The sequence below is a fragment of the Amblyomma maculatum genome, chromosome 1 (assembly GCF_055883805.1).
Source record: "Amblyomma maculatum isolate TAMU_Amacu chromosome 1, ASM5588380v1, whole genome shotgun sequence".
Taxonomy (NCBI): domain Eukaryota; kingdom Metazoa; phylum Arthropoda; class Arachnida; order Ixodida; family Ixodidae; genus Amblyomma; species Amblyomma maculatum.
Window position 1 is genome coordinate 404,013,037 of NC_139344.1, and position 14,445 is coordinate 404,027,481.

The following is a 14,445-nucleotide window of genomic DNA, read 5'->3' on the forward strand; positions in this document are numbered from 1 at the left end:
TGTCAATTCGTTCAAAGAAATCAACGTTCTAAACAAGCTATGACATAACTGTAAACAATGGTCCTTCTAATACAACACACAATCAACCCTGTGTTTGCTGCATGATGGCCTTAGTTGCCTATGCGCCATTAAGCTCAATACAATACAAAAGATCAGTCGTTTTGTTGTAGCTGAGCTGGACAAAACTCCATGGCGGGTGAACTGGTAACTGAGGCGGCAGTATTTCGTCTCATGAAGCATAAGCCCGTATTGTTCGTTATGAGTGCTATAGGCTGGCGTTAATTAAGGCTACGACCTTCACGCCGCTGCTGCACCATTCAAAATAGTGTGTTGTGCTGGGCATTTTTTGGAAGTGCTACGATCGGTGTGATACAGGAAATGCAAGTGATTGTTCTCCTCATGAAAACAATCACTTGCATCGCCTCTCGATCGCCTCGTTTGATGGCTTGCAGACATTTTTTCCTGACTAGACCTTAGCGGCCCCTTTCTGCGCGACTACATTAAACACTTGCACGACTGTTTCATCCTCTTCACAGGCTACACTTCGGCTCAGGGAAGAAGGTGATTGCAGACGCCTTGTGGCTGATGTCAGCTGTGCTATGGTGTATGTAAACTGCACCGCACCCTAACCAGCCACTATACAATGGGCGCGCTTCGCTGTCAAGCTCACCGGCAGACCGGTACGTATGATTTTAGGAAGGTAAGGAAAGACCTTAAGGATGCGTTATATGCCGAGTGCGTCCTTTTCGGCAGCCTCCTCATTTCAGCCCCATAGATGAGTACCGGCAAGATGTAACTGTTATAATTTTGAGCAACGCGCGCCTTGGTGGCGCGATAGTTATGGCGCTCGACTACTCTGCCCAAGCATGCGGGATCGAATCCTGGCCTCGACGGCCGCTCTTCAGTGATGGTGAAAGGCAAGGCGATAGTGTGCTGTGCGATGTCAGCGCACGTTAAGAAAACCCGAGTGGTCGAAATTTGTAGTCCTCTACGGAGTCTGCCGTAGCCGGAGTCGCTTTAGAAGTTTAAACCTCACAAACCAACCAAAGCAACCTTTCGAGTGATACCAGTAGATTCTAGTCATATAATGGGAATACTTGCCAAATGCGTTCCGTCCTACTCGTAATATATATTAATTTCTCTTTTGTTCTTTCCCTATACATATTTTCGGCTATCAACACCAGTACTTCTTCACTAACTGGTGCAAACTACTGCTTCATTTCCGAGGCTGTTGAATATCACCTTAGTGTTCTTACTTTTCTGCTTTTCCTGTATAGGTCGGTAATCATTATTCGCAATTCGACCCATGAGTTACCTAGCAAGGCAGTGCCATGAGCGAATTGCAGATTACTGATGTACGCTCCATCAACTCTTATCCCTTAGTTGTTCCATTCAAAGCCTCTGAATGTTCATGCTCTCTCTCAGCAAGCCGTGAAAAGTACTAGGGAGAGCATTTCTTCACGTCTAGCAACTGTCTTTGTGGGAAGTTTTTACAATTTTTGCAATGTATCAAGCGCGGTTTCACCGGCTGCATTGTACCGACTAACCGACACATCATGGTCTGAGTTGTATTTTTGATTTTTTAAAAGAAGTAAGCTAATAAACTCTGAGTTATTTTAACAAGAACCGCTTTACCTTGAGTTTGGCGCATGATGGCCTTAGTTGCCTATGTGCCATAGAACCCAACTAAACACACACATCATGGTCTGAGTGACTATGGCGTGTCAGTGGCACATGCCGTGAGCACCAAACAAAAGGCTTGGTCGCCGCAGGCGTACGAATGAGAGCGTTAAGTCAGTTTTTCTAGGCTTTAAGATTAGTTTGGTACCACCCGCACCATTCTGCGACCACTGGTTAGCCGGCATGGCTCCCGAAGGTCACCCCCTCTTCACGGTTTCGATTAATAGAGGCTAGGAATCCTGAAATTAATCCTAATTTCGCTCAGCAAAAGATTCAGTTCTAACAACATTTCTGTGCGCCACATGGTGTCGATTTGTTTGACTCCACTTGGCTCCCCGTACCTGATATGGGTGAACCACCAATTTGCCAGAAACAGTGGTTCTAAGTGGCTACACAAAAACACACCCATTCCCAGGTGGAGTGTATAAGGTAGTTTATAAGGCCAGTCGGCAGTATTGCCCCATAGCTTTATTTGCTGTTTCCAACAGCTATCACCAAACGGCCTTGTCAGTCAATATGACACACGAACCTATCTTACGCTCTGTTTGTTCATCCTGTATATCAGGAAACGCACCTTTATCACTTTTTTTGTAGCGCTTGATACTCCGGCAACGCACTCCCTCACCAGAACAGGAGTTGGCCACCCTGGTGCAGTAATTGGCCACAACCTCCTATGATAAGCTCCATAAAACCCCGGCCCTCAGTCACCAGCGGCTGCGGAACAACTGACCACGGCGGCGGTCAGACCTGTGACGCAGCAGGGGGTGCTAAGAAAGCCTGGCTCCGCTGGACAGGCCGCCATTGGAAACTGACCCTGGCAACGTTTAATGCTAGAACCCTAGCTAGTGAAGCTAGTTTAGCAGTGCTGTTAGAGGAACTAGAGGGCATGAAATGGGATGTCATAGGGCTTAGTGAGGTTAGGAGGCCGAATGAGGCATATACTGTACTGAAGGATGGGCATGTACTGTGTTATCGAGGTTTACCAGAGAGGCGACAACTAGGAGTAGGTTTCCTTGTCAATAAGTATATAGCGGGTAGTATAGATGAATTCTATAGTATTAATGAGAGGGTTGCAGGCATCGTAATTAGGCTTAATAAGCGGTATAAACTGAAGGTTGTACAGGCCTATGCACCTACATGTAGTTATGATGACCAGGCAGTTGAAAGCTTCTATGAAGATGTAGAATCGGCAATGCGAAAAGTAAAGACGCAATATACTGTACTAATGGGAGACTTCAATGCCAAGGTAGGGAAAAAACAGGCAGGAGGCAAGGCAGTAGGTGACTATGGCATTGGTTCTAGGAATAGCAGGGGGGAGTTACTAGTTGAGTTTGCAGAGCGCAATAACTTACGAATCATGAATACCTTCTTCAGCAAACGGAAGAACCGAAAATGGACATGGAAAAGTCCTAACGGAGAGACTAAAAATGAAATCGACTTCATAATGTGTTCAACCCCCGCCATTGTGCAGGATGTAGAGGTAATCGGGAAAGTTCGATGTAGTGACCACAGGATGGTGAGGTCCCGAATTAGCCTAAATCTGAAGAAGGAACGCAATAGATTAGTAAGAAAGAAACCCATCAACGAATTAGCGGTGAGGGGGAGGGCAGAAGAGTTCAGGATCTCGCTACAGAATAGGTATTCAGCTATAACTGAGGATGGCGACATTACCCTAGAGGCAAGGAACAATAATTTCAGAGATATCATTACTGAGTGCGCGGTAGAAGTAGGCGGTAGGATAGTTAGAGAGGACACCGGTAAGCTGTCTAAGGAGACGAAAGATTTGATTAAGAAACGGCAGAGTATGAAAGCTTCCAATCCAACAGACCAGATCGAATTGGCCGAGATATCAAAGCTAATCAATAAGCGCAAGGTGACCGATATAAGGAAGTATAACATGGAGAAAATTGAGCATGCTGTAAAGAACGGGGGAAGCCTTAAAGCGGTAAAGAAGAAATTGGGCATAGGCAAAAACCAGATGTATGCGATAAGGGACAAGGCGGGCAACGTCATCACTAATATGGACAAGATAGTCAAAGTAGCCGAGGAGTTCTATACAGATAAGTAGTCAGGACCGTAATGAGATTGGCGGTAGGGAAAAACAGTCAGACGTTCCACCAGTGACGAAGGACGAGGTCAAGAAAGCACTAGAAACTATGAAAAGGGGGAAATCAGCTGGAGAGGATCAGATAACTACAGATTTGCTGAAGGACGGGGGGGATATCGTGCTAGAAAAACTGGCCACCCTGTATACGCAGTGCCTGGTGTCATCGACGGTACCGGAAGCATGGAAGAATGCAAACATTATCCTCATTCACAAGAAAGGGGACTCTAAGGACCTTAAAAATTACAGACCAATCAGCTTACTGTCTGTTACGTATAAGGTATTTACTAAGGTAATCGCTAATAGAATCAGGACAACCTTAGACTGCAATCAAGCAAAGGATCAAGCAGGGTTTCGGAAACGGTACTCTACTATCGATCATATCCATACCATCAATCAGGTGATAGAAAAATGCGCGGAATATAACCAGCCCTTATACATAGCATTCATTGATTACGAAAAAGCATTTGACTCAGTTGAAACCTCGGCGGTGATGCAGGCATTGCGAAATCAGGGGGTAGACGAGCCGTACGTGAAAGTGCTGGAAGATATATATAGTGGCTGCACAGCAACCATAGTTCTGCATAAAGAAAGTAACAAAATTCCCATAAAGAAAGGTGTTAGGCAAGGAGACACAATCTCCCCAGTACTATTCACAGCTTGCTTAGAGGAAGTATTCAGAGACTTGGAATGGGAGCAGTTAGGGATAAGGCTAGATGGAGAATACCTCAGTAATCTGCGATTTGCTGATGACATTGCCTTGCTAAGCAACTCGGGAGATGAACTGCAAATAATGATTGATGACCTAGACAGGAAAAGTAGAAAGGTAGGCTTGAAAATCAATATGCAGAAGACTAAGGTAATGTTCAACAGCCTCGGGAAGGAACAGGAGTTTACATTAGGTAGCGAAATACTGGAAGTAGTAGGCGAATATATCTACTTAGGACAGGTAGTAACCGCAGATCCGGACCATGAAAAGGAAATAACAAGAAGAATAAGATTGGGATGGAGCGCATTTGGCAAGCACTCGCAGATTATGACTAGCAGCTTACCGGTATCGCTCAAGAGGAAAGTATACAACAGTTGCATCTTGCCTGTACTCACTTATGGGGCTGAAACGTGGAGGCTAACCAAGAGAGTTTACTTAAGTTGAGGACAACCCAGAGGGCTATGGAACGAAAAATGGTAGGGGTAACATTAAGAGATAGAAAGCGTGTAGAGTGGGTCAGAGAAATAACTCAAGTTAACGACATTCTAGTGGAAATTAAGAAGAAGAAATGGACATGGGCAGGACATGTAGTGCGAAGAGAGGATAACCGATGGTCGCTGAGGGTAACAAACTGGATTCCAAGGGAAGGAAAGCGTAGCAGGGGGCGGCAGAAAGTTAGGTGGGCGGATGAGATTAAGAAGTTCGCAGGGGTCAAGTGGATGCAGCTAGCACAGAACCGGGTTAAGTGGAGAGATATGAGAGAGGCCTTCGCCCTGCAGTGGGTATAATCAGGCTGATGATGATGATGATGATGATACTCCGAGAAGTCTGGAATAATCGCTGACGAGCATAACTGTTTCCGTATTATTCTATTCTCTTCCGGTATCTCTTGGAGGATTTACTGGTGTAATGAGGAGAATAAGATATATTTCGAAACCAATGAAGTTGCTTCTTTACGATTCCCTTTTCTAAATAAGCTATTGCCACTTCATGTGGGGCACAGCGACCATTATCCTTCAGAAACAGTTCCTTCGTCACCTCCACAGAGAAAGCCTCAAATTTATTTTTAAGGCGAAAGCCTTTATTGACTCATCGTTGTCGTCAGTTAAAGTGTCGCTTTTGGGCGGCTCTGGTTGGTCGAGACGGGACGACGTCATGAAAGTTTTGGCCAATCACAGGGCACCACCACAGTATGCGCGAATGCGTGCATTATATGGCCATATGCCAATCATTGATCAATTACTAATTATTCATTGATTACTAATTAACTGCTAATTATTATATACTTACTACTAATTATTGATTATAATTACTAACTCATCATTACTAAATACTTAGCAATTACTAATCATTAAATAAATAATAATGATTACTAATTAGTGACAGTTGTGCAATTACTTAATACTAATAATACCGCACACCCAGTAAAATAAACCACACAACAGTAAACGTAGAACTGCGAAGTTACAAGGAGCGCCATCTCTTCGCTGTCAAGCAGAATTCACTGAATAAATGCACACACAGAATGTGCAAGAGTAGTAGCTCGCTTTACTCGTAGCAGCATTCATCGCTACATGCGCAACAGCCGCGTAGCAGAATGCAGCACTCAGGCTTTCGTCTTTCATTACTTTGGTCGCCAAAGTATCGTCGAATTTTTGCTGAATTTGCGTTGCCCATTACGGCATTCGGAGATCGACCACTGCCGAGCCCGCATAGTGTGATTCCCCGTCGCCGATTTCTTGGTTCTTTTGCGGGCTCAAGTCAGGCCAATAGCGAGATTATTCCGGTGAATTTCAGCCTCCTCATTTGTCGCGAAGGGCATTGTCACCCCCCTTACATGCAAGGATGGCCAGACGAAGATGTGGAAGATGGGATTGATCTCCTTCCACGTGTGCTGAGTCACAGCACCTGGATTAACGAAGAGAAGCTTAGGAAAGTATATTTTGTACTCCAGGAATCTGTTCGGACATGGTTCGAAAGTCACGAAGTTGTTCTGAAGACCTGGGAAGCGTTCAAGGAGGTTATTTTGGAGAACTTAACATTTGCGTTCTTCATCCATTCGAGGCTACAGGTCCCCAATGAGCTCGTACTAGTTCATATCTAGTTAATGAAGCGCCTTTTCCACCGCGCAATCCAAAACATAACAGCAGAAGAGAAAGATACAATGTTTAATGTGATGCGTGAAAGGATGACTTTTTTTTTTGCTTTGTTAGAACGTCGTGCTTGAAAAGTCCAGCACGCACTGGGCGTTCCTAAAGTGACGGATCCAACGCAACACACTGGTATGAACAACGCAGCCGCATTAAGCCGTCCTGTGCTCCAACGCGAGTCTCCAAGCTCCCCTCGACCCGGGCAACCTCCTCTTGAACGCCGGCTCCAACCTCGGGAAATGCGACGCCTAAATGACATCGAATAACCGCCCAATCTGCTTTCACTGTGGTAAGGCTGGACAAGTCTTTCGCCACTGCAAGTACCGAGTAATCGGCCTCCGTGGTTTCGTAATAAACGCCCCACGGCCCAGCATAGGTGAATAACCTAAAATATTTGACGACTGTCTGCGCAGCGGAGAGTGTGTTATCAAGCCGTCGGTTCAGGTCCGCATCGCCGGGCACCACCCGCTTTGCGTCTCCAGGCCGCAACTACAATGGGAGTGTGTGAGAACGGCCCCTAGCCCTCGTAGGCGAAACTTAACACAGTCATCTTGGGAGTTTAGTTTGCTTAGCACCACGGCAAAAACACGAAGCACCTCCACCGCCGACGACCTGTGACGACGACGTTGCTTTTACGTACACTGCCCTTATGAAAACTTCCTCGATAATCACACGCCCAGCAAGTTGCAGCCAATGTCCGCATGGTTACCACCTTATTGTAATCTGGAGGCGACTATTCTGTAATCAGGGAGGTTTACCACATAGGATGGCCCGCTAATCAGCACCGCTTATGGTAACCATATTACACCGTCCGGGCGGTGCTCTGCAAGATTTATTTATTTATTTCATTTTATTTATTGATTGATTGATCGATTGATTGGGTCTGCTTATAATGCTACACAGCTGCTCGTGAGACGTTCTTCTGGGTATAGATTTCTCAGTGAACATCGGGCGATCATCGCCTTCACTGAAACCCATCTCGAACTATAGCGCCATACCTACTACGAGGACATCGAAGCATCACATCGCTGTCAACGTCCTCATTGGAGACTTAACTGCGCCGCCCCGATCAAACGTCGAGGATGCCAACGAAGTCATCCTCAAAGGGCCCGCTGTGGCGGTCTCAGATAGCCTGAGTCGCTTTGCGACGTCACACCCCCTAAAATCAAACCAAACCATTGTCGAAGGAAACACCAAGAAGTTGCTCTTGGCACGAGGGATCTGCATCACAAGAGGCATCGCTCATATCTGAAGAGGACAACATCAGATGCCTGATTCATCAAGGCACGACGGTGGCTTTCTTCAACGCGCTATGAGACTATCACGCCTACCGTTCCCGACAAGCCCGCAGTCGATTCACCCACCCGAGACTAGCTCACGCTAGATATCAACCAAGTACTAGCCCAGAGGAGACGATACGAGATTCACACTCGTCTTGAAAGCTACAGCGAGTGCTTATCGTCGGCAACGAAGGTGCGATAAGCTCAATTGACAAAACACCGCCTTATCAAATACGAATACGCTCGACCTATTCGTACATTGCCTATCATGTGTTCTCCCGAGAACGCCATGTCATCAGCAGGCAAGTGAGATGAAATGCTGCGTGACGGTCATCAGCTATCGAACAGCCCATGGACGGCTCTCATCGTTTTGGTGAAAAGACGGAATACTTCGTTTCTGCGTTTGAACAGCATAATGCAGAAGTGTCTACGCGCTCCTCCGCGTCGACGACACACTTGACCGACTCAACAACGCTAAGTAATACTCGTCGATGAACGTGAAAAGCGGGTACTGCCAAATTAAGGTTGACGAAAATGACCACGAAAAGAGCACCTTCATCAAGCTAGACGACCTCTACGAGTTCAAGGTAATGCCATTCGGCCTCTCTGCGCCAATGATACTGCGTTGGCCGGCTTGAAGTGGTAAATTTGTCTGGTGTACTCAGACGACATTTTTCTCTTCTCGTCAAGCTTTAAGATGATCTAAAAATGTTTCAGACAGTGCTGTAAGCAATCGCGTTAGCGATGCTAGCACAGAATACAGAAAAATTCCACTTCTCCTACGGGGAGCTGCGGTTCCTGGGTCATATCGCAAGCAAGGAAGAACTTCACCTGAAGTCGCAGGAATCGACTGCGGTAGCTCAGTTATCACAGCCTCGTGATAAGAAAACTGAGTACCGTTTACTAGCACTGTGCACAAGCTTAAAGTGATATTGGTAATTTGTCGATAACTTCTCGCGCATCGCCGAACCAGTGACGCAACTTACGAGGACAGATATACCTTTTAAATGGGAATCGCAGCTAGAAGCCTTCGATGAACTTTAAGAGCTGCGCAAAGTCATCTACTGTTCTAGGCCACTTTTATGAGAATGCCGAGACTGAAATTCACACAGATTCAACTATAATGTAGGCACAGGCACCGCTCTCGTTCAGAAGAGCGCCGGAAAAGAGATTGTCGCTGCGTACGTTAGTAGGTCCCTCTCAAAAGCCGAAGCTAATTAACGACGATCGAGGAGTGCCTTGCTATTATCTGGGCCACTTAAACTTCTTCTCGTAACTTTACGGTCGGCCACTCAAAATGGTAAGCAAACACCTCAGGCTCTCTAACAATTTTGAGAGCTGTCCGGCCTCCTGGCTCGATGTAGCGTACCTCTTCAAGAATTTGGCATTTCTGTAGTGTACAAGTCAGCCAGCAACCACTCCAACGCAGACTGCTTATTCCGGGTTCCCGCCGACGCTCCTTCGAAAAGAGACGACGACGACGACACCATCTTGGAATCTGTAAGAGCCAGCAGTTTCGCACAAGAGCATCGATTGGATCATGAGTTGAAAGTCGTAGCCTATTGCCTACAAGGCACGACCACTGCTGTGTTCAGCCGTCAGTTGTTCGTTTTAAGCAATGACGTCCTCTTGAAGAACTTCACTCCCAACAGGACCGTGCACCTTCTTGTGCCTAGAAGCCTCCGGCAGGAAGTTCATGCGTTGCACAGTGGGCCGACAGTAGGGCATGTGGGTTTGCGCGCACGTTAAAGCGAATCCGGAAAAGTACTATTGTTCACGACAACCTGACCATTTTTCCCATTACCTGAAAATGTGCCATGAGTGTTGGCGACGCAAGACGCCGCCGATCAGACCAGCGGCGCTAGTGAGCACCCAGTGCCGCCCCCCCCCCCCCATGTCTTTTCTACAAATTGAGATGGATCTCTTCGGCCCGTTTCCTACTTCAACTTCGGATAACAAATGGAGCATCGTGGCCAATGAATACCTCACCCACTATGCCACAGCGAAAGATCTGCCTAATGGTGCCACTCAATATAATGTCCATAAAACCCCGGCCCTCAATCACCAGCGCTTGCGGAACAACTGACCACGGCGGCGGTTAGACCTGTGACGCAGCAGGGGGTGCTAAGAATTCCTGGCTCCGCTGGACAGGCCGCCATTGGAAACTGACCTTGGCAACGTTTAACACTAGACCCCTAGCTAGTGAAGCTAGTTTAGCAGTGCTGTAGGGAACTAGAATGTATGAAATGGGAAGTCATAGGGCTTAGTGTGGTTAGGAGACCGAATAAGGCATATACTGTACTGGAGGATGGGCATGTATTGTGTTATCAAGGTTTACCAGAGAGGCGACAACTAGGAGTAGGTTTCCGTGTCAATAAGTATATAGCGGGTAATATAGATGAATTCTATAGTATTAATGAGAGGGTGGCAGGCATCGTAATTAGGCTTAATATGCGGTATAAAGTGAAGGTTGCTATGCACCTACACGTAGTTATGATGACCAGGCTGTTGAAAGCTTCTACGAAGATGTAGAATCGGGCTTGCGAAAAGTAAAGACGCAGTATACTGTACTAATGGCCGACTTCAATGCCAAGGTAGGGAAAAAGAAGGCAGGAGACCAGGCAGTAGGTGACTATGGCATTGGTTCTAGAAATAGCAAGGGGGAGTTACTGGTTGAGTTTGCAGAGCGCAATAACTTAAGAATCATGAATACCTTCTTCAGCAAACTGAAGAACCGGAAATGGACATGGAAAAGTCCTAACGTGGAGACTAGAAATGAAATTGACTTCATAATGTGTTCTGCCCCCGCCATTATGCAAAATGTAGAGGTAATCGGGAAAGTGCGATGCAGTGACCCAGGATGGTGAGGTCTCGAATTAGCCTAAATCTGAAGAAGGAACGCAACAGATTAGTATGAAAGAAACCCATCAACGAATTAGCGGTGAGTGGGAGGGCAGAAGAAGAATGTAAAGAAAATTGAACAGAAATTTTATCGCTGTCTCCAAACACCCCCATAACTTTAATTTACGCTCCCCACCATTTTTCAGGATTTTGTTTCCTTCGTTTTTCTTTTTTCTGGAGTGATAAATATTTTTTTTGCCCATATTTTATTTTAAATTGATTTAAGCCTTTTGTGTTTACCGCGTTGCGGGATGAAAAACATCATTTCATTATACTGTCATTTTACTTTCATTTCAGGTAAAAAACATTGTTTTGCTGTCATTTTGTTTGTCCGCGCTAGCATCAATATAGTAGGTAATGCAGCTACGTGGAGGGGGTCCTCGGTCGCGTGACTTGCTGGAATCATGACGTCACACATAGTGAACCAGGTAGTAACTACATTCTACATGTGCCAAGAAATCATTTGCAATTCCGTAGCTATGATCGCGTGAATGGACGCCATCTTAAATCTGACGGCGGCAGAAAAATAGACTAGAAACCGGCTAATTTAAGTAATTAAGTAATTTAAGTTAACTTTATCTTCTAACAAAATGGACATGATAAACAGGGGTGAACGTCGACGATCATACGTACTTATGTAGGACATTTCTAATTACATTACAGTGCATTTCTGACCAGGCGCATTCGAGCATGCTTGATGCCTACCTTTATTAAACAGCGTGTTCTTTAATACACGCAGATGCAAGTGAACCGCTATGTGTGTCCTCTCTCTTAGCCCTGTGTCTATGTGCTGTTTTATTTGAAATGCATAATCAACTAGCCCAAACTTACGTTTTAATACAATGTAACGTAAATCTGGCATATGAGAAAACGTACATGTTACAAAATAATCGGATATAAACAATTAGAAAATAAGAATTAGTTCCTTAAATTACGCACTGGATGTGAATCGCATAGGCCCATGTTTAGTTTCTAGATAGGGATTATGAGCATGACTAACGTTCAGGCACTCTACCTTGTAAAGCGTGCTTTGTGCAGTGTTAGTTCCTATTAGGAGAAGCCGAAAGGGCGTATTGTCGTTATCTTGTCCGTCTGAAATTGGTCGGCCATCAGTTTAATTTGTACACCTCATATGCGCCCTGCTTTTTGTTTTCATCATACTGTCACGTAGTGGTGACGAGGTCGACGACACAAATGAAGGGTCGATGATTGCACTAAAGAAACTCTTTATTTGGGCTGACTTGCGCCCGCAAAAGAACTAAGCAACTCGGCGGTGGCGATAGAAACAAACGTGCTCGTTGATCGTCGAACAAAGAATGCCCGTCACACTCGTCATCGCTCAATTTAAAGGCTGTCATCGCTCAATTTAAAAAGGCTGCACAGAAATATCTAGATAATGTCGCAAACAGCTACCAGCACGGGCTGGAACATTGTGGAAAGACACCCAAGAGGCCGGAACCTTCGAGACAGATCTTGGTGCATCTTGCGCTACAACGAAACTGATAAAGGTATGACTCGCGACATCGAGCATTAACAAACAAAGATTACGGAACTGATCCGCGGTATGATAAGCCTGTATGCTGGCGGCTGTTAAAAAACAACAAATACTGTTTTGAAGGTTTCGCGGCATTACTCCCCCCTTAAAAAAACATCACCTCGATGCTCCGAAACAAAGCAACTTAAACATAAAAAGTGCAAAATTTAAACACAACACATTCTTTAACGCGCGTAATATGGTTTCAGCCGTACAACATGTACAATTTCTGGGCGTGCGCGTCGCCGTTGTGATGCTGACGTTCCGTCGGGAATGACTTCATAGTCCAGTGGTCCGACGCGGCGAAGGATTTTGTATGGCCCAAAGTATCGACGCAACAACTTTTCACTTAATCCGCGACGGCGAATTGGTGTCCAAACCCACACTTGGTCTCCTGGATTGTACTCTGCGTGGCGTCGTCGTAAGTTGTATCGTCGGCTGTCGGTGCGCTGTTGGTCTTTAATACGCAGCCGTGCGAGTCGTCGGGCTTCCTCTGCACGCTGCAGGTAGGCGGCGACGTCAAGGTTGTCCTCGCTGGTTACGTGGGCCTTGGTGTCCGATCTCGGCTGCGTCGTTTCCTCAGGTCATGGCCGGGGCATACCATTGTTACTTCGCTGGGCGACGGTGTCGGCTTGCACTCTGGTCGTGTTGTCGTCGATGTCGTCGTGTGGAGCGGCAATGAAATAGCTGCGTCGTCGTTATTGGTCGTCGGCGGCGGAGGAGGATCTTCGTCTTTTCGCCGTTGAGCAACCTTACCTCCAAAGGTTTCTCTGTTTAGTTTCCCCTGCGCGGGCTTGGGGACCTTCCGCGCACACTATCATCGTAGTTATGGCCTGGCGACGCAAAGCGGGCATTGTACGGTGATGGGAAGCCTGACAGACGCCTTGGCGACGAGCGCTCTACGCTGCACAGGAAGTCGTTGATTTCCTGTGGTCGCTCGCCAGGACGGGGTCGTGGGGCGTCGACAGCGAAACCACGGAGGCCGATCCGCCTGTACGGGCAGTGACGGAGGATGTGTCCTGCCTCACCACAATGGAAACATAATGGCCGGTTTGTTGTCCTCCAGGCGTCGCACTTCCCGGGGCTTGGGGGCTGTTGGTAAGCTTGGCGGGCGGGGACCAAGGGGCAGTTTTCAGGAACAGGACGGTAGCGGCGAGGGCTCGGAAAGTCATCACGTCGGGGCGCAGGGCGACGTAATGCACCAGCGTAGTTCATCGCTGTTGCCTCTTGAGCTTGGAACAGTCGCAGCCGTCGCTTGAGGAACTCCCAGCGCCTGCTGGACTTCTTCACGGACGACGTCCGCGAGCGTCGCCACTTGCGGTTGTTGCGATGATGGTAGCATTCGGCGGAGCTCCTCTCGCACGATCTCCCGGATGAGGTCCCGAAGGTTCTCTCCACTTGCAGATGCGCTGGGGTAGTGGCTTGAGTAGTCTGGCTAAAGTGGTCGCTCGTAGTGGCGCATCCGGGTGTACAACGTCGTCTCGATGGCAGACGCTTCCGTTTCAAATTCCGCCACGGTTTTTGGCGGATTTCGGACAAGATTTGCAAAAAGCGATTCTTTGACGCCTCTCATTAAAAATTTGACTCTCTCACCTTCAGTCATGTTAGGGTCGGCGCGGCGTAAGAGGCGCTTCATCTCTTCAACGTACGCCAGGACAGGCTCGTTAGGAAGTTGAAGTCTTGACTGAAGGAGGGCCTGGGCTCTTTCCTTTCGGACAACGCTTGTAAAGGCAGTCAAAAACGCGTCCTTGAAAATGTCCCAATCCTTCATAGCTGCCTCATGGTTTTCGAACCAAACTCGGGCATGTCCTTGAAGAACACCTGCCTGAGTTTCGCAGCGTCGTTCCAGCCGTTGTATTCTGCCACACGGTCGAAAAGGTCCATCCAGTCTCCAGCATCTTCGTCCGGTCGTCCATGGAAGCAGGGGGGCTCACGGGGTTGGACGAAAACAACCGGTGCTGTAGGCTGGGCCATTGTCAGCGTCGATGCCTTCCGAGATCGAATAGGGTCAGGCAGCAGACCGTGTTCGGGTTGTAGGCCTTGAAGTCGGCGGCTGGCTCGGTGACCCGTAGGCTGGTCTTCCAGGG

General features: G+C 47.1%; 1 long non-coding RNA gene across 1 annotated transcript in view; it reads left to right on the forward strand.

Moving 5' to 3' along the window:
• Positions 1 to 540: 540 nt before the first annotated feature.
• The window catches only part of LOC146208720 (uncharacterized), a 33,329-nt gene continuing 19,424 nt past the window's right edge, over positions 541 to 14,445 (forward strand). The window contains exon 1 of the long non-coding RNA XR_014703401.1: positions 541 to 680. This is a non-coding gene — a long non-coding RNA (uncharacterized LOC146208720). The remainder of the gene's footprint in view (positions 681 to 14,445) is intronic.